Source organism: Colossoma macropomum, unplaced genomic scaffold (genome assembly GCF_904425465.1).
Source record: "Colossoma macropomum unplaced genomic scaffold, Colossoma_macropomum, whole genome shotgun sequence".
Lineage (NCBI taxonomy): Eukaryota > Metazoa > Chordata > Actinopteri > Characiformes > Serrasalmidae > Colossoma > Colossoma macropomum.
The window spans coordinates 1,744,925-1,752,738 of record NW_023496050.1 but is presented as its reverse complement, the minus strand read 5'-3'; the positions used below and the strand labels follow the sequence as shown (position 1 = coordinate 1,752,738).

At 38.0% G+C, this 7,814-nt stretch overlaps 1 pseudogene; it reads right to left on the bottom strand.

Annotated features, from left to right (window-relative positions):
- Window positions 1-631: 631 nt before the first annotated feature.
- On the bottom strand, window positions 632-4,976 carry LOC118804502 (annotated as a pseudogene).
- Between the last annotated feature and the right edge of the window lie 2,838 nt (window positions 4,977-7,814).

Genomic DNA, 7,814 nt, shown 5'->3' with positions numbered 1-7,814 from the left:
CAACATTTATAACCTGCCTGAATTTCTGGCAGGAAAGTGTACTGATTTATAACCAAACCAATCAAAACGATACTAAACGATAACCAAATCTTATGAAATTTGTACATTAATAACAATTATAGAATACACACAATTGATTACACAGATTTTATTATAATTGTATAATATATTATTACAACAACATCTCTAGGCTACGGCTGTCATCACAAAAAAAAGATATTAATTCATTGCGTTCACGCAATGTCAGATACCTTTACAAAACAACGATTAAAAGAAAAAATAGTAATTATTTCCACAAGAATTCATACAACAATCTGTTTTTTGGTAATAACTGTGGTAGAGTTGTGCCAGCTAAAGTCCAGATGAGATGAACACATGCAGTTTAATTATCTGGCTCAGGTAAAATTCTGACACATAAGCAACAACTGTAGCAGAACTATAGAGTCCATTTAGAATGTTTTATTATTTTGACCACATCATATCAGTCTGCTGTAGTTATACTGACACATCCATAAACTTCTTGGCAGTATATCAATGGCTTTGAAAGTATTACCTGTTACTTGTGATTCAGCTCTGTAGTCAAATGAGTAGATGGCCTCATTTCAAGAATTCTCAACCTTTCAGAGTAATATTACAATTCACTTAAGCTTTCAATAGCTTTCTCTTTAGTGTAATCCCTCCATTGCTTGGGAATCTCTCCGTTGTTTATGAATTTTTTCTTGTAATGTTTTTCCAGGTCCACCTGAAATCTACACACAAACCATTTCCAGTACGGCATCTGAGAATTATCAGGGCTGATGTTCCATCTGGCATATTCTCCACCTGCAGTTCTGTATTCTTTAAAGGAAATTATTCTACCAGGTACATTAAATGTAGATTACTTGAAACAAGAGTTGTGCAGAAATCGATTCCAAGCTCTTTTGTAAACTTGAAAGACCATCCATTTGTACCGGGGTTGCGGTGGAAACGGACACTGTGATTTCCAGTGTGATCTTCCATTGTGTTGGTACAGACGGCATTACAGAACGGACACTGTGCCCAGCAGCATCGGCAGAGGTGCTCAATCAGAATCTCCTCTGGTTTCTTCCTGAACATTTCCAGTTTGAGGTCAGAAGTGCTTTGAAAGCTGGTTCTTAATTTTGGCATGATGCTAGTTAGACCTTTAATCACAACCTCTCGAAGAAAGTCAAGGTCTGTAATTTCTTTCTGCTCACTACATGACTTTTCTTTAAACTGAAGCTCATCTTGTAGTTTTCTGGATAAATGCTGAAGCCACATGCTGACGTCTCCATTACTACTATTTATCTTCTCTGTTACTTCATTCACAGCATCCATCACACACTTTCCTTTGGAGATGATATTGCTTTTAATGGTTTCTAGAACCACTGAACAGTTTTCATTCAACATGAATGCATAAACTTTCTCCTTAATAAAACATTTAAAATATTCTCTAGGTTTTTGAATGTACTCAGTATAATTATCAAATATTTCTTCTTCTGCCAATGACATCAGAATGTGTTTTTCCAGATTTGACCTGTTTCCATTAAATGCAGGAACATCACGTTTCATTTTCTCACTCAGATCAATGGCAGTTTGGTCATATGCTGCCTGCAGTATTGATGGCTCAAGTGTATCCACAATTAGCTGACCAAACACAGCTGTGGAGGTTGCACCATTACAGTAGTTCTTGAAGATGTTAAAGTACTGTGGCCTCTGTTTCTCCAGGTACAGTCTTACATCATAGGCTTCCTTGAATTCATTGTGTAGCTCTGCAAATTGTTTTGCTGCAAAGCTACAGACATAGAGACACAAATCCACTGTGAATTCTTTTTTTAGGGTAAACCCAGAGGTTCTGCATTCATATGCTTCTACTTTATGTTTGACGGAGGCAATTATTTCTGCAATGTAGATGTGACTGTATCCACGTTCTGCAATGGGTACCTTCTGAATGAAGTATTGGTTCTGCAACTCTCTTCACACAGGCCTTGTTTCTCATCTTTGTCTACTTGTTCAAATGCACAAGCATTCGTATTGTCATCTTCCTTTCCCTGTTTATTTGTTGATGGCAGATCTTCCTGGTCAGACTCTTGGTTTTTAAGAATGACATAGTCTGAATAATCCCCTAAAACGTTTATTCTTTTGTAAGTACCCTGAGTCTGTCGTTCACAAACAAGGGTTAGATTGTAGTTTTCTGACAAGACCTCTTGTATATTAACCCATATATTAATTTCGCCAGATGAGGGTGTGTCTGGTGTCAGCTCGGTGACCCACTTGGACCAGACATCTTCAAATTCTTTTTTGAGTACTTCTTCTTTGGTTTCTTTGTTTTTTCTTTGGCAAGGTCTTTACTCAGTTTAAAAAGTTTATTTTCATATGCTTTCTTTTCACAGTCGACCTTCTCCCTCGCTATTTTCAGTCGAATAACTTCATCCAACTTTCTCTTTGTTCCTTCTACAAGCTCATTGCAAAGTTCTGAAATCTTCCTCTGAAATCTTTCTTGCCATTGAATCAAAATTTCTTTATCCCAGTCTTCGTCAAAAAACTTTTTAATTGATGTTTCTACATCTGTTTTTGTCTTTTTCATGCATTCTATGATGTCTTTTTTATCAATTTCCAAGAAACTTTCATTAATGACTCTGTTGTGGAGTCTGTTCTCAATCGCCAGCATGGCGCTCCTCAGACTCCAGGTCCATTTACTGTACTCATGCTCCAGTTTCCTGTACACTGCAATCTCCAAAGTGTTTCTGAAGCTAAACACAAAATTTTCATCTAACAGTGCATTCCACAAACTGCTGAAATTTTCTTTGAATTCAGAGAGTGTCACACCACGGTTTGTGGAGATTTTTGAGATGATACTTCTCTTTAATTCTTGAATGTTTTCACAGTATGAAGGACTTGGTTGTGCCATGGGTTGACTGCCCTCCCAGAGCTGTGCAAAGTACATCTTTCAGCACATGAAATTCAATGACATCACTGAAACATTTTGCGTTGCAGTCTTCCTCTTTAGCAGCTAATTTTGTCATTTTGTCAAGTTTGTCCAGCAAGCGTTTCCGTCCTTCCATGTTTTTCTCTCCAGCTGTGATTTCTCAAACATTCTGATGCACAAACATGCAGCTGGGATTCAGTCTGACCTTCTTCATCCTCATGAAGGCCTGAACAACAATCTGAAGGATGTCCTGCATCTCTGCTGGGTTCTCTCCAAAAATATTGATCAAAGTCATGTTTCCAAGACCTACTACAAATGTTGCAAGTCCATTGTCCTGTTGTCTTGTTGACATTGCAGATGACTCCAGAGCTCGGAGACCTTCTGTATCAACAACAAAAATGTAATCAAATTTCAGTTCTTCTTTCATCTGCTCAGACACTTTAACCAGCTGCATGAAGGCTCCTCTGGTGCACCTTCCAGCACTGACTGCAAACTGGAGTCCAAACATGGCATTGAGCATAGTGGATTTCCCAGAGCTCTGAATTCCTAAAACTGACAAGACAAAAACTCTCAGATCTCCCAGTTTATTGATGAGTTCATCTAGAACCGCAGAAACCCAGTCCACAGGGGAACATGACCTGTGTCACCATCCATCAGCTCCAGTGGATGCCCAGACAGCATAACATCTGCTGCAAGTTTGGGGAGAGTGAAGTCATTTTTGTCTGCTTGTACAGACATGAATGATTCGTATATCTGACCCATCTCTCTGAGAATGTGTTCCACACCGAAGGATGCAGCAGAAAGTCTTTCTGATATTTCTTCAAGTTTTTGTGTATCTTTTGTTTGTTCTGGTTCACCCTGTTCCTTTAGGTTCAAAATCTCTGTCCATGTTTCATGATATGCATGACGAAGGCCAGAGAGCTCATCTGTGGTACTGTTATCCAACAGGATTGTAAGCCATTTGAGGAAATAGCATTTCTCATTTTCTTTCAGTGACTTCAGTGTACAGATGAACATTTCCATAAGTTTTGAGGGCCCATGTTTATGCTGCTGCTTGCGAATTTCCATCATTTTGTCTATTTTTTCACACTTTTGCATCTCCATGTTGGACCGTTGGTGTAGTTCTTTCTTTTTCTGGCACCATTCATGCCACAGTTTCCCCTGACATGGAAGATATTTCTCTTTAATGTTGCACAATTTCATTCCTTCCATTAGTGTCATTATCTGCATAGCAGCTTCTTTTCCTTTCTGACATTCCACAGAATTCTCATCTACTGTGATTTTCTTGTTTTGTTTTGTTTCTTGATCTGGCCCTCCTGAAAGGTTACCCCAGAAAACTGGCTTGGTCTACACGAGCACTTTTCACACACTCAAGAGGCGTTCCCTTCAGCACCAGTATTAAAACGCCCCTATCCATCTGAGCCTTTCGTGGTAGAGGTAGATGCTTCAGAAACAGGTGTTGGAGCAGTTTTGTCTCATCATTCTGGAAATCCTCCTAAGTTACATCCCATAGCTTTTTACTCTCACATACTCACAACCCTAAATGAAATTATGGCATAGGAGATTGAGAACCTTAGCCATTAAATTAGCTCTCAAGGAATGGTGACATTGGTTCAAAGGTGCTAATCACCGTTCTGTCATCCTTACTGATCACAGGAATCTTGAATACCTGCACACAGCTAAACATCTTAATCACCGACAAGCATGCTGGCCCTTGTTCTTTTGTAGGTTAAGATGTAGTAGTAGAGAAATAGATAGAGATGAAGAAATAGAAAGGGCTTTTGAGAACCTCTCTATACCAGATCAGTATCCTTCCAGTAAAACTTACGTCCCGTATCACTTGGGCTCATTCGTACCTCACCTTTGGACATCCAAGTGAGACGAGAACACAACAACTTATTGCAAATCGGTACTGGTGGGAATCCATGAATATGGACATTTATAAATTCATAGCTTCCTGTTCTACTTGCTCACAGTGTAAAACACCAAAGACATTGTCAGCTGGTAAACTTATACCTTTGCCCATGTCTGCTAGACCCTGGTCACACATTGCTATTGACCTGCCAGAATCACAAGGATTTACTACCATTCTTACTATTATAATATTATCTATTCGCTTCTATATCTACTGCATTTCAAACGGCTGAAACATTAGTTAACTAAGTCTTCTGGTACTTTGGAATACCAGAGGACATCCGGTCTGACAGGGGTCCCCAGTTCACATCACAGGTTTGGTCTGCTCTTTTTGAACACAGCATTTTCAGTTAGTCTTACTTCAGGTTTTTGAACAGTGTGAACATATGAATCAAGTATTGAGGAAATTTCTGAGGATTTTTTTGTCTCAACAATATTAATGATGGGTCTTGATTTCTTGTGTGTTAAGGAGATGGCTCACAACTCTCTAATAAGCTCAGCAACTGGCATTACCCTGTATCACCGTGTTTAGGATTTTAACCTCTAGTTGCCCCATTGAACATCATCAGATGTTCCTGCTGTGGACGAGTGAATGCAATGTACTGAGGGAGTTTGCGAGGAAACACACCAGAGAATTGGGACTGTTCTCTAACGAAACAAGATACAGGCAGATCAGCATCAGGGAGAGACCCCTACATATCAGCCTGGAGACCAGGTTTGGCTGTCGCCTAGGGACTTCAGGTTTGCAGAGAGAAATAGGAAATAGAACCCAAAATATATTGGCCCATTTACGATTCCTGAAAGAATTATTGAATTTACTTATAAACTTGACTTGCCTTCTTGTTATTGAGTTTCCCGTTCCTTTCATGTTTTTCTCTTCTCAAACCTGTGGTTCCAGGTACGTTGGATGAGGCTTCACCTGATGCCACAAAACCCCCTCCAGAGGAGGTTGACGGAGCCCCAGTCTATGTTGTCTGAAGGTTGCTGGACTTCAGGAGACGAGGAAGACACCTCCAATATCTGGTCGACTGGGAGGGATACGGCCCAGAGGAACAGTGCTGGGTGCCGACTCGCGATGTCCTGGACCCAGGCTTGATCATGGATTTCCACAATCAAAACCCAGAAAAGTCTGCTTGTGTCATCATGAATCATGGAATTTTAACTGGCAATTAATTGAAATATTAATAATTATGATTAACAATTTACAAGCTCTAAGCAGCCAAATTGGCTGATTAGCTATATTGCTTCCTATACTATGTTTACTTAGTAGCTCATATTGGAATACTGTCAAATGATAAACTACACTCTACACACACACACACAAATATCTACAGTTACACAGAATTATATGTAGAGTCAAGCAAATCTACATCTTTCTATTAGAGTGAAGGTTTAAGCAAAAAAAAAAAAAACCTGCTAATATACATGCTAAACATGTAACAATTAGCTACACAGCTAACAAATAAATCAACGTTCCTTTCGCTGTCCTCTAAACTTGTTAGAGCATCATATTTTCATAAGCCCATGATGTCTTAATGAATGCATTTAATGCTTTCTTTTATTTACATTTATTGGCCTCAACCCAGTGCACTCAATTCACATTATGATGTGGAAATCTAACAACTGTGGAAAATGACTGTGGTCTGATTGTATAATTGTGTTCAGCTCTAGAAATTGTGTTCATCTCAAATAATTGCGATAAAGTTATTTTGTCAAAATTGTGGCAGACTTAGAGTTCATGAAATGATGACCAGAATGTTTTCATTTTTGGCTGGCTGAATATGAACTCAAACTTCAAAAGTCAAACTTGTATTTATTTAAAATGTGGTTTTAATTTAAACAATACAATTTTTTTCTGTAAATTTCATCTCACACTTTTGCATTGCAGCTTGTTTCATGGATCCAGAACTTTATCCTGAATTTATAATCCTGTGTTACAATCTATACTCACATAAATTATAAAAAATGGTACGGTATGGAGAAAAAGAAAATCAAACAGTCCTCTGAAATGTTGATATTAATAACAATAAAAGATTTAATACCAAAGGGCTAGTGTTGCCATCACCAAAAGATGATAATTTTTTACAGGCAAGTTACTTTACAAAGTAAAAGTCAATTACAAAACAACTATCAAAAGAAAATGAATAACAATTCATTGTTTCCACAGAAAATCATATAATCAATAATTCAGTGTTTGTACTAAGACTATGTGGGATGCCTAAATCAAATAATTCTCTCAAAATATGAGAGAAGGAAAAAAAATAAAAAGTGTGAATAATAAAGTGTATATTAAAATGGGACTGTAGTAGAGTAATGGCAGCCAAGGGCCAGATAAGATAAACATACAATCAGAAAAATTCAGAATCATAAACTCATTGGTTGCAGAAGAGTTCATTCAGCCTGTTTTGTTATTTTGATTTTACCAGATAAGTGTATTGTATATGTATTGGTGCATCTGTAAACTTTATGGTAGTATTTCTGTGGGTTGAAAATGTCATTTGTTGATGTTAACAGCTAACTTGTAGTACTACTGATTCAGCCCAGTGATAAATGAGCTTTATGGAAAGACTTGATATTCAACTCAGGTCATCTCAAGTGTTTTCAGTGTTTCAGAGTTACACTACAATTCATGGGAATGGAATGGAATTAAGCTTAGTGTATTAACTCCATTGCTTGGAAATCTCCTCAGGCCTTATGAATTTTTCTTGAAATGTTTTTCCAGTTCCTCCTGGAATCTGCACACAAACCTTTTATAGTACAGCATCTCAGAATTATCAGGGCTGATGTTCCATCTGCCATTTTCTCCACCTGCATTTTTGTAGTTTTTTAGAATAAAACTTTAGCATTTGCACAACAAAGCAGCTACCTTGAAACAAGTATTGTGCAGAAATCGATTCCAAGCTCATTTGTAAACATGAAAGACCAACCATTTGTTCCTTGGTTGTTGTGGAAACAGATACTGTGATCTCCAGTA